The sequence below is a fragment of the Meriones unguiculatus genome, chromosome 20 (assembly GCF_030254825.1).
Source record: "Meriones unguiculatus strain TT.TT164.6M chromosome 20, Bangor_MerUng_6.1, whole genome shotgun sequence".
NCBI lineage: Eukaryota > Metazoa > Chordata > Mammalia > Rodentia > Muridae > Meriones > Meriones unguiculatus.
Genome location: NC_083367.1, coordinates 64,820,819 through 64,833,297, shown reverse-complemented (window position 1 = coordinate 64,833,297; position 12,479 = coordinate 64,820,819).

Genomic DNA, 12,479 nt, shown 5'->3' with positions numbered 1-12,479 from the left:
CACCATGACCAAAAAGCTAGCTGGGGTGGGGGTGGGGGTGGGCGTGGGAGGAGGGCATTATTTGGCTTACACTTCCACATTTCTGTTGACCATTGAAGGAAGGCAGGACAGGACCTCAAGCAGGGCAGGAACCTGCAGGCAGGGGCTGCTGCAGAGGCCATGGAGGGTGCTGCTTACTGCCTGCTCACCACGGCTTTCTCAGCCTGCTCTCCTACAGAACCCGGGACCACCGGCCCACACTGTGCTGAAGCCTTTGCCATCAATCACTGATTAAGAAAATGCCCTACAGGCTTGCCTTCAACCAATCTTAAGGAGACGGTTTGCTAATTGAGGTTCTCTCCTCTCAGGTGACACTAGTCTGTGTCAAGTCAGCATAAAACTTAGCACAGGATCACAACCCACAGTTTAAGAATCTGAGAAACAGACCAGTAAAGAGCACAGGGACAGAAAAACCTAGATACCCGAGAGCCACTCATGAGGTTGTCAGTTTTCATCTCTATGACAAAACGTCTGGAAAAAACTGACAACTTAAAGGGGAGGGGACATTTATTTCAGGCACTGTGTCAGGTCTGTCATGGTGAGGAAGGCGCTCTCCACGTGCAAGGGGGAGTCCGCGGAGCTCTTGTCAGAGAACCCAAGAAACAGACAGAGATGGGAATATATGCTCTTTGCTCTATCCCTGACTTCTTAGTCCATTTGGGCCCCTAGCTCATGCAATGGTGCTGCCTGCATCTCTCAGGCCTCTTAGGAAATGTCGTCAGCTATGCCTTTCAAGTGTCCTAGGCTTTGATTGTTGTTATGTGGGTGGTATCTGCGTGTGAAGATACAAGTATGCGCCTATATATGTGAGGGTCAGAGGTTCATGTTGAATGTCTTTCATCATCACTCTATACTTTTTATGATTTATTTTTAATTAGTGTGTGTGTGTGTGTGTGTGTGTGTGTGTGTGTGTACATGTGCCCCATGAACACGCCAGGGTCCTTGGAAGCCAGAGGTCACTTGATGTGAGTTCTAGGAACTGAACTCAAGTCCTCCTGAAAAAACAACAGTAAGTGTTCCTAACCACTGAGATGGTTTGAACAAGAAAGGGCCCATAGGCTCCTCCCAGTTGGTGGGACGGTGTGTTAAGAATAAGAGGTGTGGCCTTGTTGGAGGAGGTGTGTCTTTGAGGGTGAGCTCTAAGGTTTCAAAAGACTAAGTGCAATTTCCAGAAAGGTCTCTGTCTCCTGCTTATAGAGCAAGAGGTGAACTCTCAGGACTGGAGAGATGGTTCAGTGGTTAAGAGCACTGATTGCTCTTCCAGAGGACCTGAGTTCAATTCCCAGCAACCACATGGCAACTTTCAGCTGTCTGTAACTCCAGTTCCAGAGGATCTGACACCACAAAGACATATGTGCGAACAAAATGCCAATGCACATGCGATAAAAATAAATACTAAGATGTGAGCTCTCTGCTGCTGCCCCGCAGCCCACCTCCATGCTCCCTCCTCTACCCTCCGGAACTGTAAGCCCCAGTAAACTCTTTATTTTATAAGTTGCCATGCTCATGGTGTTTTATCACGGCAATAGAAAGATAACCATCACTGAGCCATCACTGAGCCATCTCTCCGACCCCTCTAACTTATTTTTTTTTCAGACATAGTTTTCCACTGAACCTTGACCTCACAAATTTAGCTAGGATGACTGGCCAGTGTGCTGCAGGAATCCTTCCCGGGCAGCTCTTAAGATCAGGAGCTGAAGGCTAGCCTGATCTCTATAGTGAGACCCTGATTAGTGATTGGCGGGTTTTGCTTGGCATGCTTTTCACAGGCATGCTGTCCTCTGTGGTGACTGAGACTTGGTTTACAGAAAGGACTTAGGACTGTGTGTATGAAGATTTCAGTCATCCCTGGCTGTCACTATGTTTACTGGAGACTGAGTCATTCTCCCAGGCCACACAGCAGAAAGCAAAAGAGCCTGAATTTAAACTCTGGCTTCAGAGTGCCCTCATCTTTTGCCTTGCTTAGGGCAGAAAGCTCAGTGGGCACTGGCACTCTCTTTGCAAACCTCACACATTCAAGTTCACTGTCTAGAGGTATCAAAAACTGGAAAGCCTGTTCTGTTTTGTTTGCACCCGATGGCTTCTTACTTCTCTTACTTTTTCTCCAGCTAACATCTGTATACATACCACAAAGCATTCAAGAATGGACATTAAAAACGAGGGGCTTTGGACATGGCTCAGTAGTTTAAGAAAAAAAAAGTGCTTTCTTTGCAAGAAAGGGGATCCTGAGTTCAAGGCCCAGACACAATTATTTTTTAATGGTAAGAGTGGGAGGAGCATGGCAGCTTGTGTCTGCAATCCCAGTACTGGGAAAGAAAATCAAGACAATTCCTGAGACTCACCAGCCAACCAAGTTCGGAAGCTTCCAATTCAGCAAGAGACTTTGTCTCAAAAATTAAGATGGACAGTGAGTAAGGAAAACACCTGACATGGACCTCTGGCCTCCAAATATACACACTCATCCACCTGCACACACACACACACACACACACACACACCCCTACACAAGCACCCACACACGCATGCACACAGACACAGTAAAAACTAGTGGGGCACTGATGTCTAGCACCCATCCCTCAAGGAGGGGTAGAGCTGATTGTAGGTACACACTAACTTCGATGCAGTGAATCCTCTTGACCACTGCCAATTTCAAGATAGCAGGGTGAAATCAACCAACTCAAAATTCCCGAGGCTTGCCAGCTCCAGGGCTAGGGGTTATAGTTTGTACTTAACTCTCTCTTTCTTTGTGTGTGTGTGTGTGTGTGTGTGTGTGTGTGTGCTTGCACATGCATTGGTGTGGGTGACAGTTTGCATGTAGAGGTCAGAGGACAACCTCCAGGCATGGTCCTCACCTTCGACCTTGTATTAAGACAAGGGTTCTCTATTGTACACCAAGCCAGCTGGCTGTCATTCAAGGTTTTGAGGACTCCCCCGTCTCCTTTCTCCACCTCCCATCTCACAACATGAACTCTGGATCACATCTGTTGCGCCTTAATCTTGTGCCTCTTTTATGTTCCATATATAGTGTTGAGCAAATAGGATGCATAGCCACTTATATAGACGCTTTTGGTTCAAGGTCACATGAACATTCACAAAATCCCACAGCTGTTGTCAGATGGTCTGTATGTTCAGATGCTGATTTCTGTGTTCCAAGATCTGGTGGCAGTCCAGACGTAGGCATTGTCATTTCTATGAAGAATCTCCTGTCTTGATGTTGTATAAAAATTGCTCCCTAATTATCTCTGATTGGCTAACAAAGGAGCTCATTAGCCAATATCTGGCTAGAGGAAACAGAGGAGGCTAGACTTTCATTCCCAGGTAAAGGGTCTCAGGGGGGACCAAAGGTAGAGAAGAAGTCTCCATGAAAAGGACCAGGAGGGACTCTCCATGGGGACAGAGAGTTACAGCAGAAGGCAAGACTGAGCTGGTAAGTAAAAGGACAGGAAACTGGGAGTGGTCCTGGTTAGAACACATGAAAAGCTGCCCAGTTATAGTGTTTTAAAGCCTATTGAATACGTCTAATAGGTCTCTGTGTCAATTATTTAGCAGCTAGGGAGGGTACAAGAAAAGGTCCCTACTGATACCATAATTCAACACAAAGCTCCTTAGAATGATGAGACATAAACATGAATGCTTCTATAATACACATAAACAAAAAAAAGGGGTTACCAACGGCCAATTTAAAAATCTGAAAAATTTATGGAAGACAATAAAGCAGATACAATCCCACTGATAGAGAAGCCAGGGGAACCCACAAGTGAGGGGAGCATGGCGAGGCTTCCATGGAGATGGTGGTGGCTTTTCTCCTCAGGGATCCTGATGCTCGGTAGGTGAGGAGAGATTGCTAGACACCAAGGGGCTGATTAGAACATCGTTCTCAACCGGTGGGTCACAAAACCACAGGGGTCACACATCAGCTATTATGCATATCAGGTATCTACATTATAATTCATAACAGTATAATTCATTACAGTCAAGAAGTAGCAACAAAATAATGTTATGGTTGGGGTCACCACAACCCGAGGGACTGTATTAAAGGGTCGCAGCATTAGGAAGGTTGAGAACCCCTGGTTTAGAGGCTGAGAAAGGCCAAGTCAATCTGCTTCCTACTTCCTTTCTACATGTTTGAAGTCTTGTGTCTCCAGCCAAGCATCCCAATTGCCCTGGAAACCAAGAGCCGTGGTTCTCTGAGAGATCTTTAAGACCAAGGAACAGAATGGAGACTGCTGTTCCATTAGCACATGTGATTAGCACTAGCGAGAACAGATAAATCCTCCAGACAGAAAGAATAAATAATTTTAAAAATTAAAGACGAAGAGTTTTTCAAGATAAATATTAAAGGCATAGAATTATAATGTATAATGCCCAAATCAAAAAGAGGAGAGAGAGAAGAAGATCAAAGGATAAAGAAGATGGATGAGAGCTGAAGAGATGGCTCAGCTATTAAGAGCTTGAACTGCTCTTGCAGAAAACCTGAGTTTGGTTCCCAGCACCCACATCCAGGGTGCACATTGGGCAGCTCACAACAGCTTGTAACTTCAGCCACAAGGATCCAACACTGCACATACACACACACACACACACACACACACATATAAGAGAGAGAGAGAGACAGAGACAGAGAGAGAGAGATTTAAAAATTAAAATAAAGTAATGTAAAAATATGGGCTAGGTGTTTCTGCTGCTCGTGGCAGTGCTTTCCTAGCACATATGAGATCCACAACACCATGAACAAATAAACAGCTTGAAGTGTTGGCAATCAGAGCATAGGGTAATGAGGAAAAATACAAAAATATAAATAAACTCTAAGTAAATTTGAGTCAGAAGTGTAAAGCCACAGAGTTGAGGGATGTGTATAGCGTGTGTGTATGAGCATGTGTGTGTGTGTGAGAGAGAGAGAGAGAGAGAGAGAGAGAGAGAGAGAGAGAGAGAGTTCAAATCATGAATAAATTATTGCTAGAGAGCAGATAAGTAAATGCAATGTGAAAGCATGTGAGGACACGATGGCCACCACTTCAGAAAGACTGGATTGAAAACCGATACAAAAGGGCCTCAAAAAAGGCACTTTGCATCTTTTACTATAATGTGAGACAAAAACCAAAGAAACAGAGATGAGTGATGAGCAACCCAGCGCAAGGGTAGCTCCACATTATCCAGCTGCACGAGAAGACTGTGTCCACCACAAACTACGGAGGCGGATAATGCACACAGACTGCATCTCACTCAGCAGTTAGGAGCGAGCACTGGTGGATCTGACCTGCGTTTAGTTCCTAGCACCCATGTGGTGGCTTATAACCATCTGTATGTTCAGTTCCAGGGGATCTGACGCCCTCTTCTGACCTCTGAGAGTCCCAGGCACACGCTTGGTGCACTTATGTAAACCATGAGTGTACATCAGACAAAAACATACGGAAAATCAAAAGAACAATGGCGTTTTTTTGGGGTTTTTTTTTTGTTGTTGTTTTTTTTTAAAGCATGAATACAGGTATAGTAAGATCCTGTGAAGGATGGGTTTGAAAACAGGTTTGTCTTTAGTTGCTAGTATTGGCATTAGCCTTCTAAGTACAGATGTTTCTGGAACAGAAAATGGATTTCATTTGCCAAAGGACAGACTGATAATAGATCAGTGGAAGTTTTCTGACTTGAAAGATTTATTAACAATGGACTTTAGTGTATGCATTTTAGAAGAGCCACGTTTTCTTAAAATATTTACAGATAGGATGAATTTGATTCATTCTTTTAAGACCTCTTTCTTAAGGCAAAAATGTTATGTTAGATAATGCTTCTAAAGTTGCTAGTCTGAAAATACCCAGGTGAAACATTACCAATGGCGCTGAATGATTGAAAGCAACCTCCAGGAATGTCCACCATCACGTGGAGGTGGGTCCTCCACTCACTAATGATTGCCAAACTCTAAAGATGAGATAAAGAAGAACCAGGGAAAGGTGTTGAATCGCATGTAAACCACTCACTGGCTTTTATATACTGTCTCCTGCCTTAGTTAGGGTTTCTAGTGCTGTGAAGAGACCCTATGACCATGGCAACTCTTATAAGGGAAAACACTTAATTGGGGCTGGCTTACAGTTTCAGAGGTTCAGTTCATTATCATCATGGTGGGAAGTAAGTCACCATGCAGGCAGACATGGTGCTGGACAGGGAGTTGAAAGTTCTACAGCAGGCAGAAGAGAGTGAACTACCTTGGGCAAGCCCACCCACAGCGACACACTTCTTTAACCAAGCCATGCCTAGTCCAACAAGGCCACAGCTCCTAATAGAGCCACTCCCTGCAGACCAAGTACTCAAATGCATACATGGATCGGGGCCATTCCTAGTCACTCTACCACATCATCCATTCCATCTCAGACAGGCCATGGGTTAGAACACAAAGAACAGTGGAACACAGCATGAATGTTACAGTTTCTTGCATCTCTTCTTCCCATGATTTTTCAGACTATGGGTTTCTTTCTCTGTCAGTGTGACCAAAATAGCAGAGAGCACACAGCTCAAGGGAAAGATGATTTCCTTTGAGCACTGCTTCTGAGGGCTCTATCCAAAATGGCAAGAAGGTCCCCTGGGACAGATCACTTCATGTACAGCCAGGAACGGGGAGATGTGGCCCTGCGCTTCCCAGGCTTGCTCTCTCCTCCTTTCATTCTGTCTAGGCCTCCAGACCACAGAATGGTGCTACCACATCCTGGGTACGTCTTCCCCTGATCAGTTAATCCTCCTTAGAAATGGCCTCATAGACATACACACATACACACATTGTGCCTCCATCTGTTTCTTAGGTGATTCTAAATCCAGGCAAGTCAGTATCAAGGATGTCATCATTGCTGAGCCCTACCCTGACCAGCATGAAGAGAAAGTAGAATACAGTTCAAGAGGCCTGTGAAGGAGTACAACAAAGACCAGGTCAGAGAGGAAATTTTGACCCTGGATTTTATTGTTAGGTTTTTGGCAGCAGAAACATGACCCTGTCCTTTTGTCTTCTCTTCAAAGTAATGGCAAAGATTATCACCTGTCTGTGAGCCCTGACAGGTTGACCAAACTTCAGGGCCAGCCTGAACCAGTCCCAACAGTGGTTAGCAACAATGCAATCAGGACTCCAGGGGTTTTATGAATAACAGAGGAGGAGCAAGAGGAGGGAAAAAGAAGACTAGAAGTCAGATGCACACATTTCTGCAATTCTGTTAATAATGGGAAGACTCAACATTCATCTCCATGAGGACCCCAGAAACAGCAATTTTAGAGAAAATTTCCCTCAGCAAATAAACACAAGGGCTTTTGTCTCTAAATTCTGTCTGAGATCTTCAGACTGCAAATCAGAGACTGGATGCTGAGGCATGGAACAGCAACAGCTCTAGGACAGGCCTGGTGGCACACGCCTTCCATGCCAGCTCCAAGGAGGCAGAGGCAGGTGGATCTCCATGAGCCCAAGGCCAGCCTGGTCTATACCAAATGTTTGAGGCCAGCCAAAGCTACATAGTAAAACCCTGTCTTAAAAACAAAAACAAATAAAACAAACAAACAAACAAACAAACGTGCTTTCTATAGTGACTTGGGAGGGAGCAATAACTGCTATTAATCACCCAAAGTGACTTGTACTTTTGAGTTTAAATCTTTCACATTGATATGCTGAGGGAAGAAAAATGTGATTAATCATACTTTATTCTCTTCTCAAGTTTTCTTCTACTGCTGCATGAGTAAGCCTCTCTTGTGTGCTATCTGAAAAGAAAATCTAGATTAACAAACGGCCCAGGCTGAATTCCACACAGAGATACACAGCGACAAATACATCTCTAAGTCAGAGGAAAAATAACAACACGTACACACACACACACATACACACACACACACACACACACACACACCTCTACTGCTCTGACTTTCCTTTATTTTGGTTTCCACATCTTGGAACAGGTTCTTCTCAAGTCTTAAAAACATTTTTTAAATGATCCTCTCACTGATTTTCTGTGCTCAGGATGGAAATGGAATGACTCGTGGCTCTAATGACATCTGCCCAGTGTCTACAGGATGAGAAGAGAGGCAGAGGAACGTATGCCTGGGCTCGTAATTTAGTTCACAACACCTGGAAACAAGACACATGGACAGGAGGACACAGAACTGCACTCACCCACTCATCTCTTCCCTACGCACAGCCCGGATGCTGCTTCTGCCACTTATCCCATCCTGTCTTTTGAGCTCTGACATACCACGCTGCTCAGTACAAAGCCAGATGCTTCAGTCTCCACCTTTGGAATCCAAATTTCCACATAATCACTTCTTAGGAAGGCATTCCTCTGCTTTCGGCTTCATTCTCCACGGGCCATTTGTTAGGGATGTGGAGTCCCTGAGTAATCGGAGAATACAGTGAGAATTTGCCATGCCGCTTTCCAGCTTGAGGAGAAAGGCCTTCAAGATAAACAAACCTTTTTTTTTTTCTTTCTTTAAGAAATAAAGACCAGAAGTGAACAGGCGTTTTCATAAGCGGGGAGAAGAGAGGTTTCATAACTTCAACCTCATAAGCAATCAGGCAAATGTAAGTGCAAGCCATTTCACACCTCATCAGATTAGGGAGTGTGTCTTCCAACAATACACAGTGTGGGTGAGGATGAGAAGCTAAAGGGATTCTCACAGCAACAGGTACTGGTTGGGAAGGGGCTGTCTGAAAGAGTTAAGCCTGTTGGAAAACAGCCTGCACTACCCAGTAAAGTGGTATGCACACTGAAATCCAAGGTGTCTGTTTTCAGGAGATGTGCGCGCACACACACACACACACACACACACACACACACTGTATGTTAGGTAATCTTAAATTACCATTAATTTTAATAAGTGTGATAATTCTGAAGTATTTGGAACCGAAATGTCGAGATGTTCACAGGTTTAAATTGAGTTGATAAAAACCAGAGAGAGAGAGACAGAGAAAAGAGAGAATATGTTTTTAAAGAAAGTGGAAAGGTTCTGGAAAGAGAGTGTGCAAATCTGAATCATGGATCTGTCAATCACTGATTGTGACCTGAGGGATTTATTCCAGCCCTTGTTTCCTCTGTCCAAGCATGTCTACCTACAATGGAAGCAACAGCGACCAACACTTAAGAAACAAGGTCATTAAATAAAGCAACACAAGTGAAATATTTTGCTCCTTTGTTGCACACTTGCAGTGAACTGCTGAGCTCCGGTGTCTCCATTTTGCAGAGGAGTAAACTGATACTAAAGGTGAAGAAACAGGTTAGGGCCTGTAACCAGCGGCTGATGGTGGCAGCAGAAAGAACAGGGATAGATAAGCACAACAATGGGTCTGCAACACCGGGTCAAAGAAGGAAAACAGTATAGCTGCACTATGTACCATCAGGGAAAAAGGAGGCCTTGAGTATGTCAGGTTCGGAGGGAATGTATACTGCTGACATAAGCACAACAATGTCAGGGACTCTATCCGCAGACTCATGGAGGAATGACAAAACCTGCCCTGCCCCAGGGGCTGAGGTGCAAGGCAACCGAACCTCTCTGTCCAGCTGTATGCATTAACCCTGGCTCTCTGCTGGACTCTGTATAAGCTTGTGGAGCCTTCAGAATGCTGCAGTTTCTCCCCCAAGAGCCCCAGACCACCCAAGCCCAGCTTTTCCATGTCTCCCTGTGACTGTGTATGTTTGTCTCTTCTTCACCCCCTTGCCATCAAAATTAGGTCCAAGTCCCCCAAGGCCAGGTAAGGACTTGGCAGCTGGGGACACATCTCATTCCACAGTCTGCCTGCTTGCAAGCAGGAAGACCTGAGGCAGGGGCATGCCTGCAATCTCAGTGGTGGGAAGGCAGGGGTAAGTGGGCCAGCCAGCCTAACCTAGTTGGCAAGGTCCAAGCCAGGGAGAAACAGAAAAATCTGGATGACATCTGAGGACCGTCACCTGACACTGTCTCCACATGCAGGGGCACTCACACATATGCACCAGCACGCACACACCTACACATAGATGTGTGCACATACAAAACAAGTTAAAGGCTTTTGTTGTATCCTGAGGGTTACTACCTGTTCCAGCAACAAAAGAACAGGTTCAGCCACTAAAACTCCCATGAAGATGAATGGAGAAGTGGCTTTGTTTAACATATCCTCCTTCTTCAGGGACCTCTGGTGAGAGCAAGAAGTCGCTGTCCATAGGTTCAACAGGTGAATAAGCCAAAGAAGTGGCCCAGCAGTGACTGAATCTACAACCGTCAACACGGTGCTTTGAAATGACCATGTGCTGAGGCGGCGAAATGTTCACAGTGTAACATAAAATTTGAAACCGAGGATTTGGGGCTGGTGAGATGGCTCAGCAGGGGAAAGTGTTTGTCCCCAGGCCTGACGTCAATCCCCAAGTCCCATGTGGTGTTAGAAGAGAACAGGCTTCTGAAAGGTGTCCTCTGATCTCCACTGAAGTGTGTGTGTGCGCGCGCACACACACACACACACACACACACACACACACACACACACACGTGCCGACCCTACTCTTACACACAAACACAAAATAAAAATTTAACAAAATATTTTTTTTGTCTCATGTTTGGATTTTTTTGTAGTTGATATTTTGTTTTGTTGTAGCTGTTTAGTTTGGTTTAATATGTTTTTCCCCCAAGACAGGGCTTCTTTGTGTACTGGAATGATCTCTGTAGACTGGGCCAGCCTACAACTCAGAAATACCCGTCTCTGTCTCCCAAGTGATTGAGGCTAAAGGCATGCACTACCACACCTGGTTTTTGGTTTGGTTTGGTTTGGTAGGTTTAGGTTAGGTTGGGTTTTTGAAACAGGGTTTCTCTGTGTAGCTTTGGCTGTCCTGGACTCTTTTCGTAGACCAGGCTGGCCTCGAACTCACAGATTCGCCAGCTTCTGCCTCCCCAAGTGCTGAGATTTCAGGCATGTGCTACTACCGACTGGCAACAAAAAGGTTTTTTAAGAAGCAGCTTTTACACTTGAAATTCTGAAATCTTTTCACTCCTGAGTGAAAGACTGCACATGGGCACAATGAGACACGACAAGCAAGTTCACACCAACCTTGTTTATGCTGGAGAAAAAGTCAGAGCAAACATCCACCAAGAGAAACTTGGATGTCTAGACAGCAGATTTGCCAGCAGAAACTGAATAGAAAGAAACAGTTTCTGTAACCAATGTGTGTGTGTATATATATATATATATATATACACACACACACATATATAAAACATATATATGGATGGCTGCATTTGCAATTACTGAACTATAACTGCAATACTATAGCATTTATATAAAGGTTGGAAGCGATCGAATCAACACTACATGATATATGTTTTGTGTTTATATATAGGCAGTGATTTTTTTTAAGAACGACATTTTGTGCTTAACTATGTATCTCTGTGTGTGTGTGTGTGTGTGTGTGTGTGTGTGTGTGTGTGTGCACGTGTGGGTTACAGCATCACTGGAGCCATAACAGGGCATAGCATCTGTGTGAGGCCACACCGGTTACGAGACACCCTATGAGGCTGTTTTCGGGTGAACGCAGGTCCTCTGAAAGAGCAGGAAATGCTTAACCACTGAGCCATCTCTTGTAGTGGGAGTCTGGGCTTCTTTAAAAACTCAGATATGTTATGTAAGCAGGTTTTTGTTTTAATCCCAAGTGTGAGATGTGGAACTGCCTTAGTTTGTCCACAGCTGATAACTGCCTCCTGTGGCTGGGAGAAGGATGCGGTCTTTCCAGCTGTAACAGCCTTGTGCACCAAGGAGAGGGGCGCGGCCTTTGCCAGTGGCAGCTGGTATAAATGAAGAGGCCAAGGGGAGAAGTGGCGGCTAGGATGAAATGGACAGCGAGGAAAGAAGACTGGCTGTGGTGTTTGCTGGTTTGCCGGTCACCTGGACTGCTGGCCATCCTGACATCTGAGACTGGTATTACTCCGAAAAGAACCCGACAACCCTAACCAGCCAGAACTAAGTCTAAAGAGGTCTGCGTCCCCTTTCCCTTCTAACCCTCTGTCTCTCCTCATTAAGTTTAAGGATTTGAAGGGAGGCAGAGGCATAAGGGACCCCAAATAGAGTTTAAGCAGAGTTTAAAAACAGCACCTACAATCTCTCTAGCCCCATGACTTTTTTTTTTTTTTAATGCACACGAATGATAAAGTTTGAATGCAGGGTGATAGTTATCTCCGGAAGTGGTACACACCTTTAGTTCCAGCACTCAGGAGGCAGAGGCAGGTGGATCTCCAAGTTTGAGACCAGCCTGGTCTACAGAGTGAGTTCCAAGACAGCCAGGCTACACAGAGAAACCCTATATCAAAAGAAAGAAAGAAAGAGAAAGGGAGAGGAAGAAAGAAAAAGAAAGAAAGAGAGAGAGAAGGGAGGGAGGGAAGGAAGGGAGAAAGAAAGGAAAAAAAAAAGGGGGGGCATATGGGTGGGAGCTTCAATTATGCCTGTAATAGTTTATCTCTTAGGTAGA